Source organism: Sus scrofa, chromosome 1, assembly GCF_054392235.1.
Source record: "Sus scrofa isolate SSC_HxYL_T2T_F1_AM1 chromosome 1, Sscrofa_HxYL_maternal_Yorkshire_Landrace_v2.0, whole genome shotgun sequence".
NCBI lineage: Eukaryota > Metazoa > Chordata > Mammalia > Artiodactyla > Suidae > Sus > Sus scrofa.
The window spans coordinates 202,063,742-202,080,394 of NC_139383.1; the positions used below are offsets into that span (position 1 = coordinate 202,063,742).

At 45.7% G+C, this 16,653-nt stretch overlaps 1 long non-coding RNA gene across 2 annotated transcripts in view; it reads right to left on the reverse strand.

Moving 5' to 3' along the window:
- Nucleotides 1-9,935: 9,935 nt before the first annotated feature.
- LOC146406965 (uncharacterized) overlaps nucleotides 9,936-16,653 on the reverse strand; it is a 54,732-nt gene continuing 48,014 nt past the window's right edge. The window contains exons 3-4 of one of the 2 annotated variants that reach the window (XR_014841584.1): nucleotides 12,880-13,030; nucleotides 9,936-12,663 (exon numbers count right to left, since the gene is read on the reverse strand). This is a non-coding gene — a long non-coding RNA (uncharacterized LOC146406965). Of the gene's footprint in view, nucleotides 12,782-12,879; nucleotides 13,031-16,653 lie in introns of both variants that reach the window. The other variant, XR_014841597.1, reaches the window with a different exon arrangement.

Below are 16,653 nucleotides of genomic sequence, written 5' to 3' on the forward strand. Positions count from 1 at the left end.
AATGATTTATTTGTTTATTTACTTACTTTATGGCTGCATCCACAGCATATATAAATTCCCAGGCCAGGGGCTGAATCTGAGCCAAAGCTGCAGTAATTCCAAATTCTTTAACCTGCTGTTCTGGGCCAGGGATCAAACAACCGTTTCACAGTGACCCGAGCCACTGCGGTTGGATTCTTAACCCACTGCGCTACGGAGCTCCTAATATTTTCTTTTTCCTGCTGTACCTGTGGCATATGGAAGTTCTCAGGCGAGGGGTCAAATTGGAGCTGCAGTAGCAGGCCTACACCACAGCAGCACTGGATCTGATCCACATCTGTGACCTATGCTACAGCTTGCAGCAATGTCGGATCATCAACCCATGGAGCAAGGCTAGGGAATGAACCTGCAATGGAGACTATGTTGGGTCTTTAAGCCAATGAGCCACAACAGGAACTTCATGTGGCTTAATATTTCACAAGAGGGGGAAAGCCTTTGCCAATAGGCTGTTTCTGCTCTCTGGCTGTTTCTGTTCTGAGGTAAGGAATTACAAGTCCTGCAAGGTTACTAGAATTGAAGAGGCAGGAAGGAAGGTTTTAAAGGGTAAACGGATAATGTGTGATATTTTATAACTTATCCTGCCTCAGTATCCTTTATCATGATTTCACCTTAAAGACTAACACTCCTTTATTCTTTCCTAGCTCCTTTTGCATATGTGCACTCCCCCCACCACACGATCCATTTAAGACAGCTGAAGCAATGGGAGCCAATGCCAGCCAGGCCTTTCTTGTACCTCTCAGTGGAGCAGAGGCTCATATTCAATAACTGCTAACTAGGCGCTCTGGCTCTGTCCCTCTCCAGTTTGTCTTTCCTGTAAGATCATCAGGGTTGCCTGGCAACCACCAGCAGGTCAGCCTCTCACATGGTTCCCTTAAGGAAAATGGCAAAGCACTCATTCCTGTCACAGTCCAAGCAAGGCCTAATTAGTGTGAACCAGGAATCAATCACAGAAGAGGCTGGTGGGGGGTGGTGCAGGATGGTAAAAATGGTGTGAAGAGCATAAAGGAAGGCCTTGGCTGGGCACTTTGGAGCTGGTGTGAAAGTAGCCATCATTTCACAATTTTACTCTTTACTGCCTCCATGAAGAAAACCTGGGAAGGGCATAGCAAGGAGGATTTTTCTAGGCTCATGTCTGAGCTACTGTTGAAAGAATAGGATATTTTTAATCTGGAGAAGACTCCTTTCAAGAATTGGAGATGGGAGTTCCCACTGCAGCTCAGTGGGTTAAGGACCCAATGTTGTCTCTGTGAAGATGAGGGTTCCATCCCTGGCCTCGCTTGGTGGGTTAAGGATCTGGCATTGCTGTGAGCTGTGGGGTAGGCCTCAGCTGCAGCTTTGATTCGACCACAAGCCTGAGAACCTTCATATGCCACAGGTGCAGCCAGAAAAAAAAAAAAAAGAATTGGAGATATAGCTTTAGATATTTGCAAGCTGAGTGTGAAGAAAAAGGATTACTCTCATCCTAGGTGGCACGAGAGGGAAGCAAATGCGGGCCCATTGGTGGCTGTGGTTCATAGAGGAAGGGGTTAGTCCTGGGGAGGCGGTGGATTCTCTGCAGCAAAGACATGATCACTGGGGGAAGGATGTGCACAGATGGACATTAATGACTTCGCTGTGTCCATGCATATGCATGAAACTTCATCTTGGACAGGTCTGGTTCCTGAGTGGATACAAGTAGCTCAGTATGTGGGCACCGAGTCTGTCCCCTATAGCCTGGGTCCTGAGAACTGGTCACCCTCTGGTCTCCATTGGCCAGTGTTGGATATGTTGTTGACCTCCTCCTCATATACCAGGGGAATCTCAGCCCAAGATCTATTGAACCTACAGGTAGTGTTGGGGTCAATGGCTGGTGTGGTCAGGGCTTCTGCTGGGGGCACTGAACACACCAGTGGGGTTTGAGTGGTTTCAAGGATGCGCAGCAGAAAAGATGTTGGGAAGTAGGAAAAGACCTCCTGGAGCAGGAAGCAGGATGAACAGGGGGCAGGTCAAGTGTTATACACAGGGCTTCTGCTGTTGGAATAGGGACCAGATAATCGTGGGTGCATCAGGAGGTGGAGTGAGAAAAGTTGGTGCCAAGTGATATCAGAGTTCATTTTAGATGTTGGGTGTGTCAACCTAAGGTAAGAGCAGATAAGGAGAAGCAGCAGGCTCCTAAGGGATCAGCTATCACACCATGCCCAGCGCTGCCATTTGGTGTGCATCTTCGATATGCCAGGTGTGCCAGGTGCTTTCCTCTTAATTGACTCTTTTATTGAAGTATAGTTGATTTATAATGCTGTGGTAGTTTCAGGTGTGTAGCAAAATGATTCAGTTATATATCTATATATCTCTTTCAGATGGTTTGTCTCATGATAGGTTATTAGAAGATATTGAATGTAGTTCCCTGTGCTGTATAGTAGGTCCTCGTCGTTTATCTATTTTATATATAGAAGTGTTTATTTGTTAATCCCAAACTGCTATTTATTCTCCCCACCCACCATTTAATCATCACAACAACTGCAAATGCAGGAAATATTATCCCCGCTTTACAGATAAGGAAACTGAGGCACAGAGAGGCCAAGTGACTCGCTCAGAGTGACTTATGAAACAGCAGAGTCGAGATTCAAATATAGATGTGCTCCCTGCAAATTTCACCTTATTCCACCTTGCTGCTGACCTCCACCCCCAGCAGGCAGAACTTCAAGCCCTAAGGCTCCCATTGTGCACACATACTTGGGCTCCTTGCCTGTAGGATGGGGTGTTTTACCTAAGAGTTGAGCATCATTTAGTTATGCATTCCTTTTTTTAAAATAGATTTCTTTAAAAACTTTTAAACGTGTAAGTAGAAGGAAAATATAGAGTACGTTAATAAAGGGCACTTAAGCGTATGGCTGGATGACGTGTTACAAATGCGTACACCTGTATAATCCTCACCCAGGCAGGATGAGGACTACTTCCAGCAGCCCCCATTGTGTTTTTCTCAACAAAATCAGAAGTCTGTTGGAATGGCTAAGTATATATGTTAATGGGTCATGTGCCACTAGACAGAGCCTAAGATTTGCTAACATAGGTACTGTGTTTTCTTCCCAAATGCTATGATTTCCAGAGCCCAGAAGAGGTGGGGTCGAGGCGATTATACAGCAGATAAGATCCTGAAGCCCAGCATTTGAGATGATTAATGGTCCCTGGGCTGCAGCTCCTGTGCAGTCTGTTATGTAGAGAAGGCAGCCTTGTTTAAATTCTCCCTGTTCGAGCTGCAAACCCCCACCTCCCTGTAATCACGGCTGCTCTGTTATCTCAGCCAGGTCAGAATCAACCTGTTTACGACCTGTGTTTAAACTGCCTGCTGAGAGCCTCAGAGAGGGCACAGCATCATTAGAAATCCATCTTAACGAAGTTAAAGAAGTATTCCTGAAGTGTTACCTGAGAATCCAGAATGCTGCCTGACAGCCCTTGTGGCTTTGGGGGTGTCATTCTCCCTAGCAGGTGTTTGGGACCCCCGCAGCCCACTGGCCTTGAGAAGGTGAGCAAGGAGGCCTGAGTGGCCCTGTCTGGAGGATGAAAGTGCCAGATGGCAGAGCAGGTGTTCCAGCCAACTTAACAACCTTATCAGATGCCTGGCGGGGCCCAGCCCCCAGCAGTCAGTCATGTTTTGTGAAGGTGGCAGAGGAAGGTTCCACACTCCTCCCTCCCCTCCTTCCACCTCTTCAACCTGCCCCATTTTGGTCAGAAGGACATCCAGTGGTCTTTAGCTACCGGCTGTCACTCTGTCCCCATTGTACCAGATCCCTGGCAAAGGCTGCTGGCCTGGTCATTAGAAGGACTTTGGCTGTCTCCCAAACTCACCCTTTATGGACTGGCATGGGGATGGGCTGTCAAAGTCCCTCCCTGGCTGGCTATGTGGGGAGATTCCTGTTGGAGTAGAGGGTGACTGATCTTACTGTGGGCACACTGGAGGACTTGGGCATCCCCAGACATCACACTCTAACTGCTCTGCCCTCCTGAGGTGGGCCCAGGCTTCCAGCCTTTGTAGGTTGTTTTTTTTTTTTTTTTCCATTCTTTTTCATCCACACTGGTGGCATATGAAAGTTCCTGGGCCAGGGATCAAATCTGAGCCACATTGTGCAACCTATGCAGATCCTTAACACGCTGTGCTATAGCAGTAACTCCTAGATTTTAGTTTGTTTGTTCATTTTGGGGCAAAGTAGAAAGGAGTAGCTTTTATTGCTTTGCCAGATAAAGGAGGCCACAGTGGGCTAATGCGCTTAAGATTGCACCCTCTTGGGAGTTCCTACTGTGGCTCAGCAGTAACCAACCCAACTAGTATCCATGAAAACACAGGTTCGATCCCTGGCCTCACTCAGTGAGTTAAGGATCTGGCCAGGGAATTTCCATACGATGCAGGTGCAGCCCTAAAACATGAAATATAAAAAATAAGAAAGGTTGTGCCCTCTCTCTTTTTAAAATTATTATTATTATTGGTTTTGGTTTTTAGGGCCCTACCTGAGGCATATGGAATTTCCCAGGCTTAGGGTCAAATTGGAGCTGCAGCTACCTGCCTATGCCACAACCACAGCAATGCTGGATGCTTAACCCACTGAGCGGGGCCAGGGATTGAACCCACAAACTCATGAATGATGGTTGGTTTCATTACTGCTGAGCCACAATGGGAACTCCGATTGTGTCTTCTCTTGAAATGGAATAGGAGGACATCTTACAGTTTAGTAGTGGAAAATAGGGCTGCAGATCAGGATCAGGGTAGATGAAAGCTTGCATTGTTCTTCAAAGCTGGTGTCAGGCTCCAGCCTTTAGTTTTTGTCAACGGGATGGAGGAAGGACAGAGTTACTCTGGGTGGCCAGTTTTACATCCAACTACTGTGGTTATTGGTTACAGAACACAAATATCAACTTCTAGCTCCAAATGTCACCCTAGCATCGTGGGACAGAACCCAGCTTCTTTATAAATAGACCTAAAGTGGTGTCCTTTTCCTATATTCGGCCAGTGGGGACTAGGACGGCTGGATGTCCCCAGGGCCACAAACCTTCCCAGCACCTCTGCTCCTATAAAAGAAAGGAGCTTTCAGGTCAGGGTGGCTCCTGCACATGTGAGTTTTCCTCCTGTCTTCTTTAAATCCCATGGTGAAGGTAATGGTGTACAGAAGGAAATAGACCCATAATGATGAGGAAAACATGAAGGGGAGTCAACAGTGGATTAAGTAAGTGATTAATAGATTTCTGGGAGGCAGAAAATAATGGTAACACTGAGCAAAGTAGCTGATAGTCTCAATGCTGCAGAGGACATAGTTGTTACTTTCCCAGAAAATTCCAAATTCAGAGAGTCTGATAAAAAGAGCGGTCAGCTTCTTGGCATCTGAGGCGGAGAGTGGGAGAGCCAGTCTGGGGACAGAGCCCTGGGCTCCTGCTCTGTCTGATGACAGAGAAGTCCTCTCAGATTTACCATGCTTGAAAATCCTGAGCACTCTGGAATGTTCCGATGGCCAGGCCATACTCTGGATCAGTTTAATCAGAATACTTGGGAGTGGGACCCAGGGCTCAGCATTGCTAAAGCCCCACAGTTGAGTTCTTTGGGCAGCTATGGTTGAAAACTACTGGTCTAGGGGCTACTCTTCTTTCAGGCCATGGGGAGGGGATGATTCTGCCTGTGCCCTGCCTGTGCCCATAGGAGGGACTCCCTGGGTATACCCCTGGCCTGGCCCCTCATCACCTGGAAGGACCACCTTGTCTCTCTCCTCACTCACCCCCCACCCCCGTCCTCACCCTCCTTGTCTGTCCTCCCACAGCTCCTCGATGATCTTCCTAAGGATCAACACTAATCTGTCACACCCTTGCCCTTCTCCCTGCAGACAAGGTCCAAGTGGTGGAGACCCTTCCGGAGATGCTCATGCTTTTCTTTCTAACAGAACCGCCCCCCAAGCCCTGTACTCCAGTTACACTGAGGAGTGCGCTTATCTTCTCCTTGTGTTGCCTCTCCATCCCCCCTCCCCTCAGTGCCCAGCCAGGCACCATGCATAAAGATACTCACATAAAGAGCTTGCTTGTCAAGCTGAATTTTTATTAAACAAATTTTTATTGAAGCATAGTTGATTCACAATGTTGTGCTAGTTTCAGGTGTACAGCAAAGTGGTTCGATTACACACACACACATATGTATGTGTATTGCATATATTCTATTCTACTTTATTTATTTTTATTTTTATTTTGCTTTTTAGGGCCACACCCTGTGGCATATGAAATTTCCCCAGCTACGGGTCTAATTGGAGTTGTAGCAGCCAGCCTACACCACAGCCACAGCAATGCCAGATCTGAGTTGCCTTTGCAACCTATACCACAGCTCATGGCAACATTGGATGGGTCCTTAACCCACTGAGCAAGGCCAGGGATGGAACCCGAGTCCTCATGGACTCACACTGAACTGAGTTTAGCAGGAGGGAGGGTCTCTGGGCTGCAGAATGAAGGAAACATAATTTGTCCTCTCTGAGATGCTCTGGCTACAGATGGAATCATGGCGAGGGAAAAGGAAGATTATAAGCAGCTTGAAAACTCAGCATTTTTCTCAACCTACAATTTTTTGTTGTTATGTTTTATTTAAAATACTTTATTATTTATTTATTTCATATTTTTAGGGCGGCACCGGCAACATATGGAGGTTCCCTGGCTAGGAGTCAAATCAGAGCTGTAGCAGCCACAGCAACTTGGGATCCGAGCTGCATCTGCAACCTACACCACAGCTCACAGCAACACTGGATCTTTAACCCACCGAGTAAGGCCAGGGATCAAAACTGCATCCTCATGGATACTAGTCAGATTCATTTCCACTGAGCCACAATGGGAACTCTGTAAAATACTTTAAGTATAGCTATATGTACTGATTTTGCTGATGATTAAAATAAAACATGCTCATTATAAATCAAAAACAGAGGGGTATGTAAAGTAGAAAGTGAATCTCTCCCCATTACTCCTCCCAGGAATAACCATTGTCACCAGATCCATGTATAAACTTGCTGCCTTTTTATTATCCATGTAAACTTTTTTCCGCTTCAATGGGTCCACACTCTGCACACAGCTTTCCTCACCTAACAACAGTCGTGAATATTCTTTCCAGTCAACGCAAAAACTCGCCCAAGACCTTTTGCCTGCTGCCTTATAGTCCACCTTCCTTTGCTGAACCAGTGGCCCCTTGGTAGCTGCTTACATTATTCCCAATGTTACCTCAACATTTTTAGTCTGTGAAAGTGTAAATCATAAAGTAGAAGGTGTGCCTTGTCTTATGCTTTCTCTCACCTGCTGCTTCTTTCTGCTGCCTCCTCCTTCCCTCGCAACTCCCTGACAGCCTCAAACCTAGTTAGAGATTATGTCCTCTTCTTTAACTAAGGAAGACCTGGGCTCCTTACGTACACCTGGGCCTGCTGTATGTAGCCACGTGGCCTGGTGCATCCCTAACCAGCGTTTTCTGCACCCCATTTTCTGGGTTACTTACCCAGATCCCCAGTGGGTGAAAGGAAAAACAATAGGGGGAATGGAAGGAAGGGATGCCCTGCTCCTTCCCCACAGATTGTCCCCAGGCTCCTTCCGGCCCCTCTGGTGACCTGTGACTGAGAGGTTAATAGGAGGTCAGTCCTGGCATAGCCAGCCCCAGGTAGCCCCTATCCCAAGCAGGTCCTAGTTCCACAGTTCTTGGGCTCCCAGAGCCCAGGCATAGGGTGGTGGTTTGAGGAGGCTTGTGCCTTGTGGGTGGACAGACCACTCTGTTCCTCCAGGTGTCCCAGCTGCCCCCATTACAGGGCAGCGCCGGTGCAGGGCCCGGCAGGACTGTTTGTTCAATCATCGCAACAGAGGGGCCATTACCAGGCGCTGGAAGGGAGGACCAGCTGTTCCATGTCCGCAGCCTGTCCTGCCCCCTCACCTGATAGCCTCCCTAGGTTTTATCAAATCTCTGTGTCTCACAATTACCTCTAATTTCATTGCCTTCATATGAGGGAAGAAGAGTGCTTTTCCCTGCAGCTAAGATCTTTTGTGTTCCCTGGGCTTTGCCTCCTTGGCCCCCTAGCCTCTTCCTTTCATTTCTAGCAAGAAGCATGAGCAATCATTTTCTGGGAGCTCTGCCTGAACCCCCTTCTCAGCCATGCTCTCATTCTGCCCCTGAGAGTAGAAGGTGGAATATGGTAGCCCTGGGGCACCCCGGGGACCCTGGGCTCAAGGTACATGCTCCACAGGGCTCTGCACTGTGGTCAAAGCATCTAATTCCACAGGAAATGTGAGGGGCTGGTGGGTTTCCTTTTTCTCCTCTTCAGAGACCTTCTGCCAACCCCTTGTCTGAGTACATCTAGGAGAAGAGCTCTAGACTTCAGGTTTGGCTCATTCATTCATTCATTCATTTATCCACTCTTTCGGCAAATACTCATTAGGTCTCTGAAAGCTGGGCACTAGACAATCAAAAACTTCTTATTTAACAGACTTTATTCTCAGCACAATATCCAATGAGGCGTAGCCCCAGCCATGATTTTAAGATGAGATAGCTGCCTTTTGGAAGTTTCAAATCTGCTTGGGCATGGAAGCGATCATTGACTGAATACCTAACTGGACCTAGTACTGTTGGATGTAATACAGCTACCCGGGTTTTAGACATTAGAAAAGCGAGCCACAGAGCCTTTGGGCCTCTCTCTTGTCACTGCCTACCTTACACTTTTTGCTTCTGTAATGCCCACCTGTGCTTTGTTGCCTGTAGATGCTATGCTGTTTTGCATCTCATGCCTTTGCCCGTGTGGTCCCTACTATCTGGAACACCATCCCCCCTCTCCTTCAGCATCTTTTGTAGCATCTGTCCTTGGAGTCCTAGGCTAGGTGTCCATCCATCCACCTTGCACAGGTTTCCAAATGAATTCTTGCCACCACCAACACTGTTTGTTCCAACTAGATTGCTGGCTTCTCTGAGGAAGGAAGGAGGTGTTCACCTTGGTCCTGCCACACCCAGCACAACACCTGGGCAACAGCAGGTGTTCTAGAAAGGTTAGCTGCACAGGAACAGGTAGATGAAGTCCCTTGTCTAAAGTCACACTGCAAGCATAGGGTAAAAAAGAGATTTGGACATTGGCTGCTGCTGCCACAATCCACCATTCTGAGAATTAAGACAAGGTTCCTTCTTTGAGCAAGTTGACTGAAAAAAAGACAAGTCCTCTGAGTAAACCAGCTGAAAAGGACACTCTATCCCCAACTGATGCAGCCCTGTGCCAGGGCCCTGCAGTCCCAGGGTACTGAGGGCTTGACTGAGCCAGCAAGAGCTTGATTTTAGTCCCATTCTCACTCCCCAGGCATCCCAGCCCAGGAACAGCAGGGATAGCCTGTTTATTTTTTATTTTATTTTATTTCATTTCATTTTATTTATTTTCTGACCAGGGCTGCAGTGTGTGGACTATCCTGCGCCAGAGATCAAACCCATGCTACAGCAGCAACCCAAGCCACGGCAGTGACAACACCGGATCCTTAATCCACTGCACTATAGGAGAACTTCTATTTTTTAGTTTCTAAAATTTTATTGTAGGTATTGGTTTACAATGTTGTATTAATTTCTGCACAGCAAAGTGATTCATATGTGTGTGTGTGTGTGTGTGTGTGTGTGTGTGTGTATATATATATATATAAAATGTACAAATATACACACACACATTCTTTTTCACATTGTTTTACATTTTGGTTTATCAGAGGATACTGAGTATAGTTCCCTATGCTATACAGTAGGACTTTGTTGTTTATCTATCCTGCATATAATAGTTTGCATCTTCTAATCCCAAACTCCCAATCTGTCCCTCTTCCACCCCTCTCCTCCTTGGCAACCACAGATCTGTTCTCTATATCAGTGAGTCTGTTTCTGTTTTGTAGATATGTTCATCTGCGCTGTGTTTTATTTCATTTTATTTTATTTTGGCCATGCCTGTGGCATGTGGAAGTTCCCGGGCTAGGGATTGAACCCACACCACAGCAGTAACCAGAGCCACAGCAGTGACAGTGCTGGATTCTTAACCTACTAAGCCACCAGGGGTTTCCTGTGTCATATTTTTGATTCCACATATAAGCGATATCATGTGCTATTTTTCTCTGTCTGACTTCACTTAGTATGATAATCTCTAGGTCCATCCATGTTGCTGCAAATGGCATTATTTCAGTATTATTATGGCTGAGTAATATTCCATTGTGTGTGCGTGTGTGTGTGTGTGTGTGTGTGTGTATACACACATATATATAACATCTTTATCCATTAATCTGTCAATGGACTTTTCTGCGCCCCCGACACATGGAGGTTCCCAGGCTAGGGGTCTAATTGGAGCTTTAGCTGCCGACCTACACCACAGCCACAGCAACGCCAATCCTAGCTGCATATATGACCTACACCACAGCCCAGGGCAACACTGGATCCTTAACCCACTGAACGAGGCCAGGGATCAAACCCTCAACCTCATGGTTCCTAGTCAGATTCCTTTCTGCTGTGCCATGACAGGAACTCCCTGTCAATGAACATTTAGGTCGCTTCCATGTCTTGGCTATTGTAAAGCATATTGGTGAATGTATCTTTTTGAATTGTAGTTTTGTCTGGATATATGCCCAGGAGTGGGATTGCTGGATTATATGGCAATTCCACATTTAGTTTTTGAGGAACCTCCATGTTGTTTTCCATAGTGGCTGCACCAATTTACATTTCTACCAACAACGTAGGAGGGTTAAGGGATAGCCTGTTTGAATGCAAATGAGCCTCATCTAAAGCCCATACTTTTCTTCTCTACCTTATGACAAGAGCAAATCGCCTTAAATATGTTCAAGGCAAGAGAAAACTGTGTGTGTGTGTGTGTGTGTGTGTGTGTGAGAGAGAGAGAGAGAGAGAGAGAGAGAAACAGAGACAGAGAGATAGAGAGAGAGAGAGAGAGAGAGAGGGAGAAAGAGAGAGATTGAGATTTTCGGTAAGAAATGGGTAAAATAGTAAAATCTCCAAAAAGCTGCTGCCATGTTTCTCTTGACCCAAATCTGGAAGTTGCTCTTTTGCCCCCAAACTGAGCAGAACAACACATCCTGTTGCCTGAGCACTACGTTAGAGGTACCAAAGACAGTTGTCTGAGAAAATTGCCTGAGAAAGACCGAAGGCTGTAGGGTCACTGAAGAACAAAAAAGCCAAAGCACTCCTGAGGCAGGAAGTATTTAGTCGAATGCATGGAGGGAAGGTACATCTTTAAACAGTTGATAAGAATTTGGATTTGAAGTCTGAAGGCTGACTGCAAGCAGAAACGGAGCATTTCTTGCATGTATCAGTAAAGGACTGAAGAAGGAGTGTGCCTTGTAAAGCAATGGGCTGAGGGCTTCACAAGAGGGTTGAGGGAAACTTAGTCTCAGTTTCTACACCTCTAATGTGGGGATAATACCTAACACACAGGGTTATCCAGGGGAGTAAATGAGTAGGTGAGATGTTTGGCATAGGGTCTGGCGTATATGAAATATGTACCAAATGACAATTTCAGTTCTTTTGATTGAAATTTTGATGACAACGACAACGATGATGATGGGGTGGTGGTGTAATATGCTCAGTAAGAAATGTCTGCCACTGAGTACAGAAGTGAAAAGAGCTAGCCAGCCTCTTCTAGAAAGGGAGAAAGGACAAGAGCCTCTCATCCTGCTTTTGTTCCCATCTCCTTGTCTTGTGGCTAATGCAGACAGTTGCTAAAAGCCTTGGTAAAAGGGCCACAGGAGGACTGGAATGAGAAGAGAGAAGCTCTCAACATCTCCCCATCACTCTATTATTCCACTCCCTTGGGGATCTATGCATATGGAAAATCCTGAGAGGATGAAGGAGACAGGAGCATGGGGTACAGTAGGAACTCAGGGGCAGGAGGACAATGGGAGGGAGTGGTGGGGAATCAGAAGTGGGAACATCTGGGAGAGGCAGGCTGAAGAGTGTCCTCTGTGTGCTGGAGGCACAGCTCTGCAAAACAGGAGTTGCAGAACAGAAAGGATCCCTGTCCTTATGGAGCTGACTTCAAATGTAGCCCAATCCAAACAATGTTACTTCCTGAGCAAAAGCATTCAGTTACTGGAGTTCCCTTGTGCAGTTGGTTAAAGATCTGGTGTTGTCACTGCAGTGGCTCGGGTCACTGATGTGATGCAGGTTTGATCCGTGGCCAGGGAACTCCCACATGGCAGGGGCGTAGCCGAGAAAAAGAAAAAGGAAAAAGCTTTCAGTTGTTTAGGTCAAATACCTTGAGATATTTTTGCCTCTTCTCTTTCTCTCGTACTACTTATCCAGTGCATTGGTAGGTCCAGTTGACTCCATCTTCAATATATAGTCCAAATCTGATCACTTCTCACCACCTTCACCTCCATCACAGATAACATCAACCCAGGCTGCCATCATTTCTTGCCTGGATTATTGCAGTAGCCTCCTGGTTGGTCTCTCAGTAGTCTCCTCTCCCTGTGGCATCAAGAACACAGACTTCTAAAACATCAGTCTGCTTATGCTCTTCCTCTGTTCAAAGCCTCCCATGGCTCTTGATTTCATTCTGAATAAAAAGCTAAGTCCTTCAAGGCAGCCACATTCTTGACTCTGGATGCCTCTTTAATTTGTTCACATTCTGCTAGCAATAAGCACTGAAAAAAATGAAACAAAATCCACTTTATAGAAAAGGCAGGGCAAAAACCTTAGGCCTCCTTTGCCACTAGCAGATTTTCCAGGAAGTGCAGTGTGATGGCTTCCCCAAGTTAGACTCTGCATTAAATTGAAAATAGCAAGAAAAACAATAGGAGCTCAGAGCATTTTCAAGGCATCACAGTAATATATATATTTTTTTCTTTTTATAGTCATACCTGCAGAATATCGAAGTTCCTGGGCCAGGGGTTGAATTGGAGCTGCAGCTGTTGCCTAGGCCACAACCACAGCAATGCTGGATCCTTAACCCACTGAGCGAAGCCAGGGATTGAAACCACATCCTCACAGAGACAACATCAGGTCTTTAACCTGCAGAGTGATGACAGGAATTCTGACTATAAAGTTGTTTTTTTTTTTTTTTTGCCATGCATGGGACATGTGGAGGTTCCTAGGGCCAGGGATCGAACTTGCAGCACAGTAGTGACCAGAGCCACAGTTGTGACAACGCTGGATCCTTAAGCTGCTGAGTCACCAGGGAACTCCCAAGACATCGCTATACATAAAGCTAAAAATTAAAGACTAGACTCACACAGGGAGAAAACATTTGTGGTCCTAACAAAGGCTCAATATCCAGAATATATAAATAGCTATTAGGTATCAATAAGAAAAAATCACAGTAGAAAAACAGACAAAGAATGTGCAAAGGCAACTCATGGTAAAAGTATAAATGGCCAATGAGCATCTGAAAAAAAGTTACCCTCAGTAGTAATCAGGAAAATTCAAGTTAGAACAATGAAATACCATCTTTTGCTAAGGCAACTGGCAAAGATAAGAAAGATGACATACAGCTTGGGAAAGCATGTGGAGAAGTAAGTGCAAATTGGTACAACATTTTTGTAATTAGCATTCACTTTTAAAGCTTGTAAAATGCGGAGTTCCCATCTTAGTTCAGCGGAAACAGATCTGACTAGTATCCACGAGGTTGCACGTTCGATCCCTGGCATCGCTCAGTGGGTTAAGGATCCCGTGTTGCTGTGAGCTGTAGTGTAGGTTGCAGACGCGGCTCGGATACATGTTGCTGTGGCTGTGGCGTAGGCTGGTGGCTACAGCTCCAATTCAGCTCCCAGCCTGGGAACCTTCATATGCTGTGGGTATGGCTCTAAAAAGAGAAAAATAAATAAATAAAATAAAACTTATAAAATACCTAAATTTTGACCTAATAACTTTACTGTTAAATATATGTCATATGTTTATACTTGTGCCCAAAGTTGTATAGAGAAGATTATTCATTGAGGTAGCTCATAAAGGTGAAAATTGTAAGAAATTAAAGGCCCAGAAATAGGAGTATAGATAAATCATGGAACATTCATACTATGGAATAGTGTGCATGAGTTAGATGTCTGTGTGCTGACATAGACCAAGCTCCAAAACATACGACAAATGGAAAGATGAAGTTGTAAAATAACATATAAGGCAATGTCCACTCCTGTCAGAAGAATAAAATGAAGCAAAATCCTATGTATAGATCTCTGTGTTCACCCATTTATAACAATACTGTATAGAAAGGCATGGAATAATAGACATACATTTACTACAGTGGGAGAAGTGGGATCGAAGTGAAGGAGTCACTTTTTCTTTTTTGGTCGCACCCAGGATGCATGTGGAAATTCCAGGGTCAGGGATTGAACCCATGCCACAGTAGCAACCCAAGCCATTGTAGTGACAATGCTGGATCCTTAACACTTTGTGCCACCAGGGAACTCTGGAATTTCACTTTTTATTTCTATATTATTTGCAGTTTTCTAAGAGTGAAGTGTTCCTCTATTATTTGTGTAATTGAAAGTTTGCATATGTGTGTTCATACATTTTTTTATTTGCTTTAAAAATTCGTATAGAAGTTCTCTTGTGGTGCAGCAGATTCAGGATCCAGTGTTGTCACAGCAGCAGCTTGGGTTGCTGCTGTGGTGCAGGTTTGATACCCTACCCAGGAACTTCTGCATTTTGCAGGCGTGGCCAAAACAAAAATTTGTGTAAAAATTGGGTCTTTCACAAACGCAATGGCTTCCCCAACCCCTAGGATACCCATTTCACAGATAGGAAAGCAGGCAGAGAAAAGTGACTTGCCAAGGCCACATAAACCAGTGGCAGGATCTGAGGATGGAGCTGATGTTCACAAAGAAGTTATATCTGGAGTTCCTGTCGTGGCGCAGCGGTTAACGAATCCGACTAGGAACCTTGAGGTTTCGGGTTCGATCCCTGGCCATACTCAGTGGGTTAAGGACTTGGCGTTGCCATGAGCTGTGATGTAGTTTGCAGACGTGGCTCAGATCCCATGTTGCTGTGGCTCTGGCGTAGGCCAGTAGCTACAGCTCCTATTGGACTCCTAGCCTGGGAATCTCCATATGCTGCAGGAGCGGCCCTAGAAAAGGCAAAAAGACAAAAAACCAAAAAAACAAAAAACAAAAAACAAAAAAACCCCAAAGAAGTTGTATTTGTTAGTCTGGGGTGGTAGCACAGGAGTATGAAATGTAATTTCCATCCTCAAGGATATACAGTTTTACTGATAAGACAAATTCCTAAGAGTCCAGGACAATGCGGTCAGCATGGCAAGACACGAGTTAACATTTTTTGAGGCTAAATATGCATCAGGCAGTGTTAAGAGCTTTACATGCTATAACTAATTTTACTCCCCACTGATTCTATGATACAAGTACTATGATTGTTATCCCCATTTTACAGCTGGGGGACCGGGGTACAGCAAGTAACTTGTAAGTGGGAAGTATTGGAGGCTGAACTGACAATCTTGCTGCAAAACTCCCCCCCTCACCTTTTTTTTTTTTTTTAAAGAATGGGCTTTTGAGGAAAACTTACAAACCAAGGGTCAAAAGAGAAGGCATGCCCCCATGCTCCTGTAACCCCCTGGGATGACATGCCAGGAGTAGGGCAATATGGACCTACATTTCAGGGAATAGAGCTCCTCTGCTGCTCTCACTTTTGTGGATCAAGCATGAGAGCAAGCTAGAAATATTTAAGCTTCTGGGTGCCGGGCATGCTGCAGGGGAGCATCGGCTTTTGCTGCTGTTGCTGTTATGGACAATTTCAAACCAATACAAAAGTAGGGAGACAAATATGATGAATTCAATGTCCCATGTTGTTTTTGGTCTAAACCACTCCACTTGACAGGAAAGGAAGGGTCTCCTTGAAGAAACTGGGGGCACTTGGGAGTTCCCATCGTGGCGCGTGGTTAATGAATCCGACTAGGAACCATGAGGTTGTGGGTTTCATCCCTGGCCTTGCTCAGAGGGTTAAGGATCCGGCATTGCCATGAGCTGTGGTGTAGGTTGCAGAGGTGGCTCGGATCCCACGTTGCTATGGCTTTGGTGTAGGCCAGTGGCTACAGCTCTGATTAGACCCTTAGCCTGGGGACCTCCATAGGCCGCCGGAGTGGCCCTAAAAAGACAAAAAAAAAAAAAAAAAATGGAGGAGCTCCAGAAAGTGTTGCCTCCCCCTTGGTGGGCAAGAGTGGCAGTGGGAGGGGTGAAAGGGTGCTGGAGTGATCCCTGAATTAGGCATCACCTGACAGTCTGAATGGAGAAGTGGAAGGCCAGTACTCCACTCAGAGCTGCTCCATGGCCACCCCAGCAAAAAAGGTGGGGACAATCTGAAATTTAGACTTCCTTCTTCTTCTTTTTTTCCCCCTCTACTTGAGATATAGTCTGTACACCATATCTTCATTTCCAAGAAGAGGAAATCAAGACTGAAGTCAGTACCCAAGAACATTCAGCTTGGGAATGTCAAGACAGGCCAAGAACCCTATCTTTGTTTCCTCTTAGCCATCCTACACCTTCAAGTCACTTATCTTCCTTGAGCCTTGATCACTCATCTTCCTTGATCCTCGGTTTCCTTATCTGTAAATACCAATAAACAGTTCTTCCTCATAGAGGTGCTGTGAACTCTGTGGGCAGAGCCATTCATTCATGGGTTGGGTCTTT